We start from the raw sequence: 13,615 nt of genomic DNA, 5'->3' as shown, positions 1-13,615 counted from the left end.
TTCCAAAGCAGTTTCTAGACCTGACGTGGCTCTGTGGTAGAATACCTGACTGCCACGGAGAATGCTTGGTTCGATGCTGGGATCTTAATTTTTATTGTTTGCTTTCGTCGGGTCAACGCTGCCGGTGTCCCGGTTTTTCTTAACCCTCTCACATTCAAATTACCAATGTCTATTCTCACCGTTCCTGGTTAGGATAAACTGTCAATCACCTGTGGCACATACCCGTACGGCACGGCCCATGGTATACGGGTATGTGCCACACGTGTCTGGAAGGAAGGGTTTGACGACGTCAAACTCTTCCTTCATCAAACCCCCTTACCCTCCCACGCCAATTTTGGTCGACGCCAAGTTAAGCAAGCGATCACGAGAGCACTCAGACGTAGGCGGCTAGATAGATAGATACTACGAAAAACTGCGCAAACTAAACAGGGACAGGGTGCGTGTGTCTTCCCTGTCCCTGTTTAGTTTGCGCAGTTTTTCGTAGTAATGGAGTACCAACTCGCGCAGCGCTCAGTCCTTTTAAAATAGATATATACGTAGATAGAAACCCTCAAAGTGCCTAGGGTTCGCTACAAAATGTTTCGCATATAAAAAGGCAACGAAAGGAGGATCAACAATTCATGTGCCGTTAGGCGAAACGTTTCAGTGGTGCGATCTTGTACGTGTTGCAAAATAAACACAGAGGCGTGGCATTACATCCAGCCGCACGTGACCGCACGCGATTGGTCAATTCAGGGCCGTGACGTCTGTCGCGGTTCATATGGGCCATTCGCGTGCGGCTGGATGTAACGGCACGCCTCCGTGTTTATTTGGAATGCGCACAAGATCGCACCACAGAATACTCTAATAAACATCAGCGAAGCTGCTACAGTTGCAACCCCAAAAAGATCATTCTGCCATAACACACCGCACCATCTGGCGCTATAATGTTCCTATGGGCAATAACACCTCCGGTACACGTGGCCTCTCCTCCGCCATCTATGCCAAGCAGATGACCACGTTCTCGTAATTGCGCTTGTATAAATATTGCTTCTTAAAGTATAAATAGGCCAAAGAACTCTTTCGCCGGTCTGCAAGAAGAAGCGCTGCCGTGGCTGCCCCCTAGTATGCTTCATAGTGAAAGACAGACAAGGCGGCAGTTGCGGTTTTCTTTGAAGCAGTGCGAAGGAAACAGATAAGCACGAAATATCACACGCGAAGCAAAAGGGTTCCACTTGTGTATATCAGACGGCTTGTCTTTTTCTGACCACATTCTGCTGCGTCGTGCCCTTTCCCACTCGAGGAGTTCAGGTTTGGCGTAACACAGCGGCCGTATTTCCTGCGCGCCACTCGCGCTCAGGTTCGATTTCGCCTGGTCCGGGGCCTTCAATGTCGGGGATTAATTGGTCAAATTACGTGAGTTTTTTATTTTGCTTTAAACATTTGTTTGCCGCAAATTGTCACGTCATGCGGATTTCCCATGTGAACAACAGCCCTGATGTTAATAACTAAAAAGGGAATAACCGAGTTCTTGTTAATGAATCATTTCAGTGTAACTTAGATGCGGCAAAGTATTTCCCCCTCGAAGTAGATTTTGTGTGTGAAGATGATGGGTGTCTCACTGTCATAGCATTTTTATGAAGAGTCTGTATTTTTACCTTTGAAAACATCCTGTATTTTAAACGTGTGTGTTTGCGACCCCCACGTGTTTTCACGTTCGTTGACCAGGAAGGACCCTGACATGCAACTTCGTCGGCTTCTACGCACAAGGCGCAACTGTTCTGACGTTCAAAAGTCAGCAGTTTTCTTCGTGACCCTGCTTACAACACCGCCTATCCTGTCCCACTAACACGCAACAGTTCTGCTTCTCTCACGCCTGTGATTGTAGGGTGTAAACGAGCGCATACTTCGTACGTGCTGGCCGCTAGTCTGACATGCGTCAGCTGCAGGTGCGAAAAATTGATTCCGCAAGTGGTATGCTCACCTGTCCTCGCTAAGCCGTACATCCCAACTCTATGCAGGCAAGCATAAACCAGCTGGACTAAAGACCAACTTCGTGAACAATATAATGAGAGGCCATTGGGCACCGCGACCATATCCTGTATTCATATCCATATCCATATCCGTGGCATGTTAAAAAAAGTCACAGTTTCGCCGCAAGGGCGAAGCAATGAATGCGATAGCAAGAAACTAATGCTATACGAACTGAGGCTCGCCAATGGATACTCTCAGTTTGAACAGCGCTCCTGTTGCAAAGGCGGCCGAAGCAGCGAAGGAAACTAGCGTGCTTCAAGTGTCGAGCTGTGACACTCGATAGTTCGCGCTCATCTTCTGTTCCTTTAGCGGCGTCCCTTGAGCTCGAGTGACTTTCGTACGCTCCGTAACATGAGCGCGGACATCACGGTGCAAGCTTGAAACATACCTCTTCCCCTCACCACGAGAAAACCGCGCGAGCAGACATCGGAAGGGCAAGGTTCTCCCTGCGTAAATATAAGAAGAAGCGAGCGAGCTCACCGACGACTATTAAATGCTTCAGTCGCGCTCCTAGCGCCATCTCGCTGGTGATGAAGAAACGCTTATAAGCGGCTGCCGTCTCTGAGTCCGTTCAGCGGTAAAGGGTGTGTATATAACGCTCGCGTTAGCTACGTGCGGAATCTGCGTTCCGTGGCGTAGTGGTTAGCGCCACTCGCTGCGGACCAAGAGGTCCCTGGTTCGATTCCGCGCTTCGGAAGCATTTTTCTGGATTACTTCTCTTTGGGGCGTTTACATATATATACATACTTATACATATACGGTGCATGACGGCGGCGACGGTGACGGCAAAATTCAGCCGAGACTGTCCATATAATTGCTATCGCAATAAAAAGTTATTCATGCGCTATACGACAGTTCATGAAGTGCTCCGGGACGAAAGGTCCGTATGTAACTATCCTCTACATGTACATTCCCGCGTGCACCATCGGATCATATATTCGATCTTCGATTCCATCTATTTCCCTTATTCATTATCCTGAGTGTACAGTAGCAAGCTAAGCGCACGTCTTACTTTTCCTCTCACTGCTTTCTCCCTCTCACTTGCTCGCTCTCTATATGCACGGCTTCTAGACCTGCATAATGTTATCGCCATGTTTGCGTTCTTATCATATACTGGTCATGATGGCCCGATCTCAGTGGTTACCTAGCCGGAGCGCCGCTGAGACCCAGTGATGAAGTGCGGACACAGAGAAAGATTTAGACAGGATCATGGCATCATGTCATGCTTTGGTTTTGCCCAGAATTGCGCTGTAAGAGATACGAAAATTCTCCTCGACATTATCGCACTGCATATACAATTGCGCCCTCCCCTTGCGATACCCATCACTAGATCCCGGCGAATTCAAGTTATGATTTAGAAATGCGTCGTCGTAACCATTTTATGATGACACAATTCACACATGGGTCGCTCCAGATATAGAAAAGCGCTAATGAGTTAGAGCTCGAGAAAATACAGACCAACAGCGGAAAGCACTGAAACGTGATGCGCTAAGTAGACGAACCGCGACGCATACTCTCTCGAAACTGCTTTCTTCTCGCTCCAAATTCTATGGCAGGCGCTGAGTCTACAAAGCAAGTGATTCAGCGTGCCTGACTTCTAGGTTCGTTTACTTTATTCGCTAAAAGTGAAGTTTAGTTAAAGGAAGAAGCCAAGCGTTGCATTCCCAGTGGTTGCAAGAATGGAATGAGCTAACTATATTTCCGGGCGTCCTACGAGACGTAAACGACAGGAAGCTGTAAACAGCTAAGGGAACACTGAACACTGCCTTCCATTTGCATATGTCCAGAGATATACGTTCACATACGTTAACACTACAACTGTCATGCTCTTTCCTCCTCTAATCACGTTTCCGCCACAAATTACACGTCTGCTTCTGAAAACAATTTACTGCCCATCCACCCCGTGAAGATTCTAATTAGCATACCCACGATACGAAGGCAAATGTCGTAACCTCTCGGCTATTAAAGCATGCTAGCAGAGCATAGCGTAGCCTTGTATGGGTAGCCAGCGCTGCCCAGGTGGCGCGCCTAAAATTTACACGATGCGCCACGCTGGCGAGCTAGCTGGGAAACATTCAGTAATACAGAACCGCCGCGAGGCGTACGACGGCACGTTCCAACGTGCCCTCACGCATTTCGCGGTACGTTCAAAGGCATGCTGAACGTCATTCGACACTACCACGGCGTTTGCTCCATGTGCGTCGTTTTGTAGGTACTTTGGAACGCGCAAGGCTAGCGAAGATCGGGACACTTCGCTGCACTGTGGCGCAGCGGGCGAGATTATTCTCAGCGGCGGTTTCAGCGATGCGATGTGTGCGGACGGGTACCTTCGCGAGAGTGTGCTGTCGAAAGGACGGAAGCTGTCCAATGCGAAGTATGTCCATGACGCGGAAGAAGCTGTTCTTCGCAGAGACAGTGATTGTGACCTTTCGGCGAAGTGTCAAGCACCGTACGACGTAAACTTACAGGTAAGTGTGTTCAAATTGCGCTAGCGAAGCTCGACGCTCTATGCAATGTACTCGTTGTGCGCCCGCTTTGAAATAAAATTAGCGCTTCAGGCAGCACTGAGAATATTCGGCCCAGTGAGTGACAGCTGTTTTGAGCGAGCATATCACATTTACGTAATCGGTAGTTACAGCTCTCGTACTACATTACAGACGCTGTTTCGCTACACGCATTCCTTTACGGAGTTTTCAACGGCTTGCATGTGCCGACTAAATGCTCTTATCGGAGTCTTAAAAAAATGTTTTTGAAGTTGATGGTGAAGCGTGAAATAAATGTAAAAAGGCCGGTGTAAAGTGTAGATCAGTGGTGTTAGCGGAAATACAAACATGTCGCAGGGGTCGTGCTTAAATGCATCGTCTGCAGACAATTTGCAAACTTGCGATCGGCCGTCGTCTAAGCCTGATACTTAGAAAAAAAGGAAAAAGAAATGCCTTTGAGGAACCTAGTAGTAATTGACCTCGTGGTATTTCCGCGTTTGACATGCAGTGTGTGATCAGTAATGGAACAAGCGTAGACAACACGGTTTTTCTAGCGGTCGTGGTTTTGTAACCGGTCTAGAGCTGTGCAGGTGACAGTGACGTATAATACCGTTTTACTCGAATGCAACGCCAGTTTTTTTTTCTAGATCTTTGCAACCTAAAGTCGACAATCGCGTTACAATCGAATACCGAAATTCTATTTTTTTTTCTTCCTGGACTTAATGAAAAGTCACCCCTGGCGTTACAATCGTGGTCATGTTACAATGGAGTAAATAGGGTGTGTGTAATGTACGGCGCGATGCTTACGCAACCTAAGCTGTCTTGTGCTTTCTTTAACCTTTTCAAGGCCAGTCTCAAATAATATATTTGTGATGTTTTCCAGAGCGCCAACCCATGTGCATCGGTGGAAATTTAAGCGAGGCCGAAGGGAGTCAACTATGCTGTGGACTATTTTTTCCAGTTGTTAAAGAGATTTTTGATTGTGGCATTTGTGGATACAACAATACCGCCGGTCTCAACGCTTCTTTTTCCTCGTTTGATGATCGCGCACGGAGGCATGGTTGAGGTTAGTAGCCACTTGCGTTTGTTTGTATGCCCAAGTGATTCCGGCCGTGCCCGACAGGGCGGCGCACCCTGTCCGCGGAAACTCCAGCGCTGGTTCCCCATACCATAGCAAGGGGGTGTGAAAGGGAATTGAGGTTGAGGAGGAGAGATGTGAGGGTAAGTCCGAGGAAAAGGAGGGGGAGAGCGAAGCATAGCATAAAAAGAAAGAGAAACAGAGAAATCGAGCGAAAGAAAGGAAATAGAGGGAAAGAGAAATAAAGATGGTTGAAAGAGAGAGAAGAAGGTTGAAAGAGAGAGGAAGCGAAAAAGAGAGAGCGGAAAAAACGGGAAAAAAGAGAAATAATGATGGAAACAGCGATAAATAAATAAATAGAGAGAGAAAGAGAGAAAGAAAATTAAATGGAGCCTTCCAAAAAAAATGAGAGCAAGCATAGTCATGTATAGTATAGTATAGCAAGTGGTCGAAAAGACGGAGTTCAGGGGGTAGAAGTTTAGCTAAGCCAAGACCCGCTAGGTGCCCACCAGCTCTGCTGTCACCCAGCCTTGCGCGACTTAGTGCAAGCTGCGCTAATTTTGTATATGCGGGTGCCGCACCATTGTCACGTCATGTAATATGCGTGTGATGCTGTCCGAGGTTCAACCATGCATGCTTAACCATTAAGGAACACCACTCTCTTTAAATGGAGAAACCGCGCCATCAATTGAGATAAAGCTAGCTGAAATGTTCGAGATGATTAACAAAAAGAACATGAGTGATGCCTGAAATGAACGACGAAGGATTGAGAAAAAAGTCACAGTTTCGCCGCAACGACGAAGTAATGAATGCTATAGCAACAAATTAGAATGTCACACGAAGAACGGCATGCAGCTCGATACTTGCAACGCGCCGCTCTAGCGCAAAGGACTGACGAAAAGAACACACACAGGACGACCGCGAACTAACAACGGTCACAGCTCGGAACTTCCAGCGCACTGCTCAAACACAAGGAATGACACTCGAAAAGAACGCACAGGTACACACAGGACGAGCGCGAACTAACTGTTACGGTTGTTACTTCCTGTTTGAGCAGCGCGCTACAACCCAACGCTCTTAGACTTCTTTTTCTTCAAAACTGCGGCGCGGGGAGGGAGCCCTCCGCGTCTCCTGCCACGGGGTGGCGTTCGACGCATCGTTTACTCGGCGTTCGTTCCACATCGTTAGTGGCTACAGAAAAGGGCCACTTTTTAGAGCGCGTTTGAAGGAAAATGTAGGAGCGTTGCTTTAAAGCGCGCTCTTAGGGCAACCTCGCGGGTGATACTACGCATACTGAAGCACCTCCGAGGTCTGCGTGCCGTTAGCGTTATAAGGTGTATATGATTGAAGTGTACTTATAAAATATCTGCTTTGTAAGCACAATCTGTTCCTTTAAATACATATTTATTTAGACCCCCTACTAGCCAGTGGCTATGGGTCTAATCAGTGTTGTGTATTTTCATGTAATAAGAACTTGAAATAAAAAACGATTGATTGATTGATAAATAGCTCACTGCTGCTTTCCTCAACGGCAGGTGGTGCGTGGCCGAGTTTTTAAAGCAGCTCGCTGTGGAGCGAGTAGTCGAAGGTTCGAGTCCCAGTGGCGCGCTTCGGAAATTTTTTTCATCTGATTTATTTTTCTTTGTGGCTTTTATTTATCTATACATACATATACATATCCACGTCATCACGGCGACGGCAAAAATCAGCCGAGAGTGTCCATATAATTGCTATCGCAATAAAACCAGTAAAATATTGGCGGGCAACACGAAATCAATGACCAGGAAACTCGACACAACAATAATAATAATAATAATAATATCTGGGGTTTAACGTCCCAAAACCACGCTATGATTATGAGAGACGCCGTAGTGAAGGGCTCCGGAAATTTCGACCACCTGGGGTTCTTTAACGTGCACCTAAATCTAAGTACACGGGCCTCAAACATTTTCGCCTCCATCGAAAATGCAGCCGCCGCGGCCGGGATTCGATCCCGCGACCTTCGGGTCAGCAGTCGAGCGCCATAACCACTAGACCACCGTGGCGAGGCGACACAACAATGGGCAAGTCACATGAGGTGAAAAGGAGAAGCAGTGTAGCGGCATCAAAAATTTCGATATTAGAGCAATCAATCAATCAATCAATCAATCAATCAATCAATCAATCAATCAATCAATCAATCTTTCTTTCAGTTAGTGCATGGAAACTGAGGTGGCGAGATAAAAGCAGCCAATTTTACACCGCTTGACGGGCCTCGCCATCCTTATATGTCAGCAGTATATGCACAACAAGGTGCTTCTATAGTGACTTGTACAGTGCCCACGAACTGCAGCCACGGAAATTTTATAGGAACTATCCGATGAATGTAATAATAACACTCGTAACTACTTCTTCTTAGTGGTGGAATACACCACACAGAAGTAGTTGACACGTTGGCGGCGGCAACGTAGGTGGTGAGATCGTCTAGAAGGCACTGGTAGGGCATGGTACGGATTGCGATCTTTCGCCATGCAGAGAGAGAAAGAAAAGCTGTTGTGATTCCATCATGGTCATACTATAGCCACTGTCGCCAGCACTCCACTGTCGTCACGCCCACATCGTTGCCAGCTCTAAACAGAAATAGGTTGCCACATCTCGTAGCTTCGTTAAAAACTGCAAACAAGGTTGGACATCGAACAGAAGAAACAAGGCTCGGTAGCAGACGTTACGTGAAGAGCTCCATATAACATTGATTCGAACAGGGCGTGAAATCTGCAGAATTCGCGTATCACAACGTTCCATTTCGCGAACGCGTAAACAACGCAGTGACCTCTGAATGGCGCTGACCGACAAATACTGCCATCCTACGTGTTCGCTTTTATTTTAAAATTATTATCACTGCACTCATTACTGAATTCAAAAAGCTTATCTTGCGTCAATAAAACTATACTTAACCCGTTGCGTATCTACTACATTATATGTACTGCTTTGTATTTACTGCATAATTCGGATTGCCGTCATTAATTGCTACATTTTTGTTCAACAATTACTCGTGGAATTGATTTACGTGTCATCACTCTCTTCAATGTGTTCCTATTTTTGTGCGTTACCCCATTGGGCCTACTGTATAATTATTTTCCGCATGTTCAAGCGGGCCTCATATCTGTTACTGTTTATTTCTTTTTTGTAGTTACTGATTTGTTCGAATTTTGCTGCTTACTTCTATAACTGCTATAACGAATTGTTACATTGCATCTATTCCTTAGACAGGAGGTCCCAATTCAGTCTCTCAGTCAGGAACCTCCGTTTGTGTATTCACGTTTATAACAGCCTTACATATATATAATAAAACATGAAATCTCAATCCTATTGCCGTGCCGTTTTATTATTTTTTTTTTTTGAAGCATGTACTTCCTGTCTCTACAAATGTACATAGTGATAGACTTGATGCCCCTTTTTTCCTTGTACTCTGCTAAAGAAAGCGTGCCGTATTTTCGTGATGGTGGCTTCCTTTCTTGATATTCTGTCATTCCTTGCAGGCAAAGATGGCTGTGCATACAAAGAAAAGATCCAAACGACTGCAAAGGAGTAAACTCAAAAAGAAGGATGTAGTGCAAGTAAAAAGAAATAAGGAATATATTTGGCGTCATCAATACGGCCAAATAAAGGTAGCAGGAGATTGTAAGCGACGCGGCACGCAACACAACAAAGTATCAACGAACCAAAAAGGCATCGCCCACCTCTCGCACGTGACAAGATGTGGCAATCTACACCGAGAAAGCCTCGAAGTGTCGACTGCTTATAAACGCGCGATGCCCGCGGACACGTAAGATTGTGAACCTCGCGATCCAAACTCTCGCTCCGGGGAGCAGTAACCTGATAAACGTGAGAAAAATAAAAAGGCAGATCGAGCGAGGGGGCTACACATCGACAGAGCACTTTGAGAAACACTTTCTTCGGCCGTGATTGGGTCGGGCACTGGCGTGACTTGCAGGCCGGTGCAGAGGGGGAACTAGAACGCTCAAATCGGCAGGCGGGATTGAGATCAACGCGTACTCGTATGTATGCGCAGCGACCACGTCCCTGCTTACGGGCATTGTTCAAACGAGAAAGCGTTCCTCCTTATACGAATTGCAGACCTCCGGGCCGGCCGGCCCGTTCTTGGGCCGTTGCGCCTCAAGCGCGCCTTTCCACGACGATAGCAAAGAAAAGGGACAGCGACTTAAAATAGAAGAGACGGTTGTGAGGAATAAAAGCAGGGAAAGGAGCTAACGTAATCACTGGGAAACACGACTGAAAGAGGCAAGTTGTCCGGATTGCGCCCACTGAGTGCGTTCGTGCATTGCACTTATGTGAAAGGCCCCCGGCGGCTGTGAATGGCTGAAAGAGAGCTTCTTATTGCGAAATTCTTGTTTTTGCGCTTTGCTTGAAACACCTCGGCTGACTTCGCTCGCTGCATGTGCGAGTGCTGGTTGAATTGCATTGAAGCAACAGAAGGCAAATGGAAAATACGCGATAGGGCCCCTGTATCGTTTCCTTTTTATTTTGGCGCCCTTGGTTGGGAAAAAAAGATACGGTTCACTCCTATGTTTGATATTCACGGTCATTTTATTGGCCGGAAGATTGAACCAAGTGGCGAGTATACTTCCAGGGGTGGTGCGCAACGTATTACGATTCTGCAGAAGAGAAGATGGCCGTCGTGCTACAACTTGCCCAATATCTCAGCTTTTACCATGAGCAACAATTAGTTTAAAGGTACACTGAAGACAAATATTGCGGCTACGTGTATTGTTGAAATTGCGCTCCAGAAACCTCGTAGAACTTGTTTCGAGACAAGCAAATGCCTCGTTTGAAAGACAATCAAGTTTTAGTGGTTCGCATACCGTTAACGTTGTCAAATCGCCCACCTCCGAAAAGAGGGTTTTCACGTACCATTCGCCATGCCTGCGCTTCACTTCCCGGCAGCCGGCGCTGCTGATCAGCCCGGCGAAAACAGCCGCGTCTTTCTCAACGGTAACGTCAACAATTTTTTTTTCCTGACTCGGAATGAAATGCATAAGCTGAATTTCATTCCGTCTTGTAACGAACTGCATTTTTCTTTATCATGGATAGCTTGAGTACTAGTGATCAGTTGTAGCAAGGAGCCTTTATATCGTGGGCCTATCGAACCAGAATTTCCCACTCGTGGTGTAAATATTGTCCTACATTTACTTTAATTTCTAAATTACTAAAGCGCTGCTGTGAATAATGACTTTTTAGACGTTCTCAGCCATTGGACCTTCACTCATATTCCCTGCTTCTGCCCTACCTAACGCACGAACACGGGTGGACGGGAAGATGACCTCCGCCGTAGCTCAGTGGTAAAGCATAAGACGTTATTAGACGGTTTGGTCCCTGGCGGTGGCAAGTTATCTTTTCGTCCACTTTACTTTCTTCACATTTAAATCCTAATCATTACAAATAGCATCCCCTATACTTTCTTCACATTTAAATCAATTTTATTTGGAACTCCGACCACCATCCGGACTTCGTCGACGTGAAGCTTCACTTCTTTGTCGGCTTTCGTTGGGAGTTGCCTTCACGAAGGCGTACACAACATTAATTGGAATCACCGACAGTGCGGCATGCGAGGTCTGCAGTACTGAGGAAGACATCGACCATCTGCTATGCCGCTGCCCTCGATTTGCCTCTGAAAGACGAACTCTTTCTGATGCGATACGACGATTGGACGATCGGCCGCTCTCCGTGCAGATGCTACTGGAGCACCGTCCCCATCACTCTTCGGCCCACAAGGCAGTTGAAGCACTTTTGTGCTTTTTAAGGACTACGGGCCTGTGTAAACGCTTGTGAGCGCTTGTCACTATTTTTACAGTGCCACCGCCACATACGTGTCAGTGCATATATTGATCATTTCCTTTTTTTCCGCTCCTCCCTCTCTCGCTGTCTCTCCCATCTTTCAACTCACCTTCCCTTTCCCCCGCCGTAGGGTAGCCAACCAGACTGCTGTCTGGTTAACCTCCCTGCCGTCTCCCTTTCGCATTCCCTTCCTTCCTTCCTAAATCATAATTACTGCAAATAGCACCCCCTATACTTTCTTCACATTTAAATCCCAATTACTACAAATAACATCCCCTATACGTTCTTCACATTTAAATCCCAATTACTACAAATAGCATCCTCTATACTTTCTTCACATTTAAATCCCAATTACTACAAATAGCATCCCCTGTACGTTCTTCACATTTAAATCCCAATTACTACAAATAGCATCCTCTATACTTTCTTCACATTTAAATCCCAATTACTACAAATAGCATCCCCTATACTTTCCTTGGCAACATACATACATACACACTCTAGTGTTCTAACAACAGAGAACAATTACTCAGCGTCTTGTCCTGTGCCCTTCCGTTGTTCGCGCCCTTTTGCGATAATGTAAAAATTGCGGAGTATTAGCGAGCATCTTCTCGCGACCATGAAGTTAACCAATGTTCATGTCAGTCACGGCTGCTGCGTAGTTCTTCAATGGGAGAGCAGGCGATTTTCGGTTGTCATTGAAACTGAAATGAACGTTCCCTGTGGCGTGCTGTGCAATAAAACTCTGCTTACGTTTTCACAGGAACCTTGCTACAGATTGGCAGCTTTTTTCGAGTATGTTCAATAATGTTTTGCTTGGCTCGTTTAATGACGATTCGGCCTCATCTTTTACGGTATGACACTAATCCGTCAAACCTTGAGCTTCTTTGAATGGCACCAGTTGTGTGAAGAGAAGACGCTTTAGACTTATGCAGCGAATTTCAACTCTAAATTGAAATCTAAGATCAACCTCTGTAGTGAGCTTGAGGCTAGATCGACCGCGCTTATTGAAAGTTGAGGCGAGGTCTCCCTTGTACACAGCAATCCGACTGGTTGAGAGCGAGTGAGAAAGCTGTTGAGAGGCAAATGTTGCAAGATCTTTTGCTATTCACAAGATCTCCGTAGAGGTCGGAACAATAAGAAAGTTGACAGGGTTCAATGCCTTCCTCTGCACTTGAAACAGTTTAAAAAGAGACTTTCATACTGTTACCTTTGCATAAATATTTATTTGCAGCAGAATAGCAATGAACACAGCTATAATATCTGCAATATCTTTATTGGGCATCTGGTTTCCAGAAAAAAAAAATCAGTTTCGCCGCAAGGGCGAAGCAATGAATGCGATAGCAAGAAACTAATGCTATACGAAGTGAGGCTGGCCAATGGATACTCTCAGTTTGAACAGCGCTCCTGTTGCAAAGGCGGCCGAAGCAGTGAAGGAAACTAGCGTGCTTCAAGAGTCGAGCTGTGACACTTGATAGTTCGCGCTCATCACCTGTTTGTTCGTTTAGCGGCGTCTCTCGAGATCGAGTTAGTTTCGTACGCTCCGTAACATGAGCGCGGACATCACGGTGAAAACTTGAAACATCCCTTTTGCCCTCACCACGAGAAAACCGCGCGAGCAGACAGCGGAAGGCCAAGGTTCTCCCTGCGCAAACATACGAAGAAGCGAGCGAGCTCGCCGACCACGTTTAAATGCGCCGGTCGCGCTCCTAGCGCCATCTCGCTGGTAATGAAGAAACGCTTATCAGCGCTGCAGTCTCTGAGTCCGTCCAGCGGTAAAGGGTGTGTATATAACGCTCGCCGTTAGCTACGTGGAGGACTTGCGTTCCGTGGCGTAGTGGTTAGCGCCACTTGCTGCGGAGCAAGAGGTCCCTGGTTCGATTCAGCGCTTCGGAAGCATTTTTCTGAATTATTTTCTTTGGGGCTTTTATATATATATACATACTTATACATATACGGTGCATGACTGCGACGGCAAAATCCAGCCGAGACTGTCCATATAATTGCTATCGCAATAAAAACCCTGATGTAATGCGCGTTACAGAACTGCAGCTTTAACAAAGTACGGCCATCTTTATTCTAAGGAGGAGGAGAAGGAGAGAAAGGAAAGGCAGGGATGTTAACCAGTCTAGAAGGACCGGTATGCTACCCTACACTGGGGGAAGGGATGGGGGAGATATAAAGATAGATAGAGAGAGAGAAGGAG

This window comes from Rhipicephalus sanguineus, chromosome 1 (genome assembly GCF_013339695.2).
Source record: "Rhipicephalus sanguineus isolate Rsan-2018 chromosome 1, BIME_Rsan_1.4, whole genome shotgun sequence".
Taxonomy (NCBI): domain Eukaryota; kingdom Metazoa; phylum Arthropoda; class Arachnida; order Ixodida; family Ixodidae; genus Rhipicephalus; species Rhipicephalus sanguineus.
The sequence above is the reverse complement of the archived record's forward strand: the minus strand, read 5'-3'. Positions refer to the sequence as shown.